The following is a 5898-nucleotide window of genomic DNA, read 5'->3' as shown; positions in this document are numbered from 1 at the left end:
AGTATATAGTGCTATTTGTGATTGATGCGTTAAACCCAGACAGCTGCAGCTCTGCTCCACAGATACAGACTGAGATCGACTTGTTTTGCCTTTGCCTTTCCTGTGCTATAGACCCGCTGAGACTTGTTCTGCTGCTCCATAAGTAACCTATACAGCAGCGCATGTCAACTCACAAGTGACTGCCACAAAGATCAGACAATCCGGATGAGACACTTTATCACATTTCATTGCTTTTCAAACGTATTCCAAGACAAGGACAATGTGATTTATTATTTATGCTCCCAAAGCCACCTTATCCTTCGCTGCCAATGGGCAGACTAAAAATAAACAATTCATTTAGGACTTCTAAGCACAGATAATGGATGCCTTGTGCTTTATACAGTCTGACATTGTCATCTTTGACATAATGCGCTTTGAAGTACAGAGCATATATTTATTATTAAATAATCAACCAAACCTAATCTTCTTGAGAACTGTTCTACTAGCCTTCCTGCATGAGAGAACATTACATTTTTGCATAAAACGTTGGAGACAGTTTAATACAAAAATGTGAGATCAAGAAAGCGTTAGGTTGCATCATCAGATGCAGCCCTGAACTGTGTGTGTTTTCTGTGCCTTTAATTTAAACCAATTACACTCTCAGGAGGCACTGGGAGTCTGGGTTACAGGACAAGGTTACCTTGCCAGGGTGCTTATCATGGAGAAAGTGGCCTGCTAGGACAAAGCAATTCAGAATTTTATTATCATTCAAATTAGAACATATAGAGGGGCTTCTATCCGATTGGTAAAATAATGGGAGTCATTTATCTAGGTCTCACCGACCTTTCATTTCCCATTCATGTCTTATTAGTGGAGCATACATCATCATCCTGCCATAATTAAAAAGAGAAATTCAAATTGATTGTGAGGAAAAAATGGTGCATGCAGGTAGAGATTGAATAGAGCTGTGTGTGCTTTGTAGCCTCGTTTCTGTAGTGGGCTTTAACTGGCCTTTTATGTGTTAATTTTCTTTTGTTAGTTGGCTTCTTGGTTACACAGAAGCCCAGAAGGTACAGTAACCAGACGTCACAGGTGTGTGTCAGCTCTGGGCTAGCCATGGCCAGAATCACAATATTAGAGGCCCAGTGATTAATACACCATGAGACTGAAGGAAAGGTTTCTCACACGTATTAGTCTTTGTAATGGATTAATGAAAAAAAAAAAGAATCCCATGAACTGTTGACTTAGATAAGACCGGATTGATGATGTAAAAATGGGTAGTTTTGCGTTCTTGTTTTCAAGAACACGCAATACTGTGAGAAAACTATTTTATTAAATGACAAATGATACTGTATTTTGGATTGGAACGGTGGAGCCTGGGTTGTCAACAACAGCGTTTTAGTGGAGAAAGAGACACCAGTGTGATTACTCATCAAAATCTTAAAGGAATGAATAAATATGGAAGGATGTTGTTATAAATACATTAATGTTCACTGACTTCCACCGCACATTTAGCATCAACAAATCCAGATAGGAACTGAAAGGAAAGCAGTTAACTACTCAACACATTGCAGTTCAGTGAGCACGACTCAACGCTATGTCTTCTCTCTTATCTATTTGAAGCTTGCAATTCACCAGGGGTCCACGATGGAGAAGATAAATGGGGTAAGAGTTACCCTCAAAGTGGCCCTAATGAGAAATCTGCAGGATATGCTCATATTTTATCTGCAAAATAGAACAAAACAATTCTCCCCAAAGCCCTCTTAAATGCTAATTGAACAGTAATGCTATGCCTCAGGCATCTTGTTGTCAGCTCATTTGGGCAGTGATTTGTCTCAATCCGTCATAGGATTCTCACTTTTGGCACACTCTCAATGAACTGCTCAATGTGCCATTGAAATTCAATTTCATAAATCCCTGTGCTGTACAACAGCCTCTTTGCCAGGCCTGCTTTACACTTTGTCATCCCAATCCCTCTTTTGCAGGGAGATTTGCTTCTTGAACTTTGTGAAATCAGCCTCATATTCGTCCCTCCCATATTTCTTGGCTTTGGAAGTAGCAACCTGGACAGATAGTCAAGTAGCTTTGTGATCCAAGTAACCTCAAAGTTAAAACATATTTAATCGCCATTCTTTGTCATGTGAAAATGGATTGAGCGAGAAACATAACAAAGTCTTATCTCACTGCTGCACTAATAAAAATGATGGATAACATGGGAGCCTGAAATGATCGGAGACAATTGGATTTTGCCCATATTATGTAATTCAAATCCTGCTTGGAGAACAAGCTGGAGTCTCAGGTTCCTTCTGGACTTCTCTCCACCCGACATTACGAAGAGGCCACAACAAAACCCTGCTGAAACAGAAGCTGCTTCAACACCATACAGTAGCTACAAGCAATAATCTATGCTGCTTAAAGCACTCAGCACAGACAAATGGATGAAGAAAAATGCCATAAATATTTGTTTAATGCACTAATAATTCTTAAAGCTGCACTCAATATGGAATTTGAGAATTTGTGTGAAAATGTGCACACAACAAATCAGAACCCATCTCTACAGAGCTTCTTTTTTATATATAGCGAGGATCAGCTCCTTGTTTTTGTTTTAAAACCCACAATGTTACAACTTTACTCTATGGGTCATTGTCACTGCTCTCCTCCATGTTGTTTTCCCAGACGCAGGACACAAAAAAGCTCTCATGAACACATCACATGCAGCAACATACAGACACAGTTAATGGCTAGCTGGTAAACATAGTGGAGTATGATTTAAATTGAATCCTAAATCTATTCCATAAGGATATGCGTTCTAGGTAACTACAGTTGAAAATTAGCTGACTGGCTAACACTGGTGCAAAAAAATGATTGATGCTACTTTTATTGACTGAAGCTGTTAGTGATTTATTGTCTCATTGTTCTAAAAAGTAAATGATGATCTGAAAGTCGCAAGGTGACTATAGCAAGCCACAAAGAAGCCACCATTAGACAACTTGAACCCTTTTTTAGATTGATGCGTACCTTACAACCACTCCGTTTGGCAAGGATTCAAAACAGGAAGTATTCGCCTTTCCCAACTCTGATTAATAACGCCAACTTCAATTACTGATAAAATAAGCACAGATCCCATTAAATGAAACATTTAGCAATCAATAAATGCCTTGTTTACACATGGTAATTAATAAAGTTACATTCTGATTCCCTGCAGGGATTGTTTTTCCTAAGAAACAAGTGATTATTATTTCACAGCATCTCTGAAATATATTTTACTTACTGATAAAATATGTATGATCTCCGTTGGGTACAGCATGTCTGTTTTCATTTGCAGGCTTACCCTCCCCCCCCCCCCTCGTCCCTTTTCAATCCATTTGCCACCTCCTGAAGTTCAGATTTAGTCCAGCAGTCCCTCTCAGTATGGGGTGACAGAGCAGGGTAATTGCTGAATTCTGATTGTCATGCTGTAACAGATGAATGTGGAGGAGAAAGTATGGCGCTAACAGACAGATAACAGATTGCTATCTCTTGCTCACAGCAGTCTGGTGTGGCATAATGGTGTCAGAGTGAAGAAACTTTAATCACATAGGTATGGAATGACAAAAATCTACATATCATGGATCAGTAAAAATAATGGACAAACTCCTTCCAGCTGAACAAATACTCTGCATGTACTGTATATGTCAGTGAACTGTATAATCCTCGTCTTGTGAAGTTAAATTTAAACCAGCTCCCATATCCCCGAGCTGGTGGGATTTAAAGCATTAACTCTAAATTATGATCACTCACAGATTAAAAAAAAAACTAGCACACTGTCATACTGTATATTACAATACATCAAACGATTGGTCCTCTAGGACTGACCATGACACGCCGGTGTAATGACCTTTGTAATGACATTTACCTACTTTTATATTTGTTGCTTCTAAAATACTCTCAACAATTTCTGTTACTTCTTAAAGGAAGTATATACTTTATATGTACCAATACATTTCTACTAATGTTACTAAAAACTTGAATGTATGAACAGTATGTATGTATGTAATGTATGTGTCTGCATATATGTATTAATAGGTGTAAATATATATATATATATATATATATATATATATATATATATTTACTGTATGTGTGTGTGTGTGTATGTGTATAAATACGTGTGTGTGTGTGTGTATATATATATATATATATATATATATATATACTGTAATTATGTGTTTGTATGTACTGTGTGTGTGTGTGTGTGTATGTATATGTATAGGCTGTGTGTCACCGCCTGTGTTCTCTAGAATGCCTGAGACAAAGGCTCATTATTTTTTTATTGTTTTCTGTTTGTCTGAGATGCATTTTTGTCATGATTTTCCCATGTTCCTTGACACAGCTGGCACCACATGGGGATTGGCTAATGCAAATCACTTAAGATAATGGTATTTGTTTTCAATACAAATGGAATTAATTGACCTTGCAAGATGGATCTTCCTCGCAGGGTACCTGTCATTGGCTGCTTGACACAACCATCTTCTGGGTCCGTCTGGATTTGTCTCTGTCTCACTAAGGAAAGGAATATTACACCACGTCATCGCAGGATTACACATTATTTTTCGTTGTTGCTGATGCCTAAGCCCTGTCTAAGCCCTCGTTATGTTTAATGGTGTGAGTTATTGCCTGCCCTGAGCATTGTAACTCACGGGACACGGAGCACAGAACATTTATAGACCCTTCATTCACTATACAGGCTGAGGCCTGCTTACTGCTCATTGTGGTGCTGCTCTGTGATACTGGCATCCTAACATCTTAAAATTCTCACCTCAGGAGAAGACGATTTCAATAATTAATGTCCTTCATTGCATTGTTTTTGCATACAGTCTTAGCTTTTCAAGCATGCAGTGTTTATAGAGAGTAGTCTTTAAGGGTCCACTGAAGTGAAATGGACGGGTCATATTAGGGGTCAACCCATTATACCTACTAATGTGCTGTGAGATTGGTAGCTAATTGATATTGCATGCTAATTGATATTAGCGTTGGGCACATTACCAGCCTTAGGCTTTACATACTGTCCACACAGACACAATTAAGAGAAGCTGTGGGCTGAGACCCATTTGGTTAAATCTTTTCTCTCCACGGTTTTGTTTCGGCGATTTAAATTTGATATTCTGAAGCTCCAGCACAAGATATTTAACCACCCATTCTTTAACTTTACGGAGGGAAGGAGATGTTGGCTTGGAAACAGGGAGGACATTTGTAGAGGAAAGAGCACCTCCACAATACGCAGTGAAGAGCCAAGTGTAAAAACTGATTCCGGTAATTTAAATAGAACTGTGAAAATCACCATTCCTAATCATACCTCCATGAAATATTAAGAAAAGAATTAAGTGCAAATCTGCATTGTTCAGTTGGTGTACATCCAAAGCAATCTGTCGAGTTTATAAAGTTTGAATGGAAGTGTCAGCTACACAGGCGTGATTGAAGGACAGAGACCTGTGGGAGTCATCGCTCTAAATAGGGCACCTAAAATTGCACCAACCTGTATGAAAGGTGTTAAAAATAGCATGTGATTGTAGCCATCTGACACTCATAGATTGGGCGTTTTCCAAAGAGGCATTTTGGCATGTTGCAGCAGGAAAAAACACAGGCGATGACAGCTGAATTGCATTTAGCTGCTCCAGTGTGTGCATGCTGGCTCACTGTCACACTGTCAGGACTTGCAAAGACTCTTGGACCATTAGCATTCTTATTATGACCCTTATTATAGGGTAATACATAATAACTCATTCCAAGTCCATCAAAGGTGCTTTTAACAACTTCAAAGCCTCCACACAGCACTTCTATATTTAATGTGTAGAAATAGAAAATAGAAAAGTCATTGCAATTTAAAAAGCAGCTACACTTAAATTTGGAGGAAGTTACGTAACATAAACAATAAGTTTA

The 5898-nt window shown here is 38.5% G+C and overlaps 1 long non-coding RNA gene across 1 annotated transcript in view; it reads left to right on the top strand.

The window, feature by feature from the left end:
* The window catches only part of LOC117952206, a 16139-nt gene extending 14492 nt beyond the window's left edge, over positions 1-1647 (top strand). The window contains exon 3 of the long non-coding RNA XR_004658342.1: positions 1636-1647. This is a non-coding gene — a long non-coding RNA (uncharacterized LOC117952206). The remainder of the gene's footprint in view (positions 1-1635) is intronic.
* The last annotated feature ends 4251 nt before the right edge of the window (positions 1648-5898 follow it).

Source organism: Etheostoma cragini, chromosome 10 (assembly GCF_013103735.1).
Source record: "Etheostoma cragini isolate CJK2018 chromosome 10, CSU_Ecrag_1.0, whole genome shotgun sequence".
Classification (NCBI taxonomy): Eukaryota; Metazoa; Chordata; class Actinopteri; order Perciformes; family Percidae; genus Etheostoma; species Etheostoma cragini.
The sequence above is the reverse complement of the archived record's forward strand: the minus strand, read 5'-3'. Positions and strand labels throughout refer to the sequence as shown.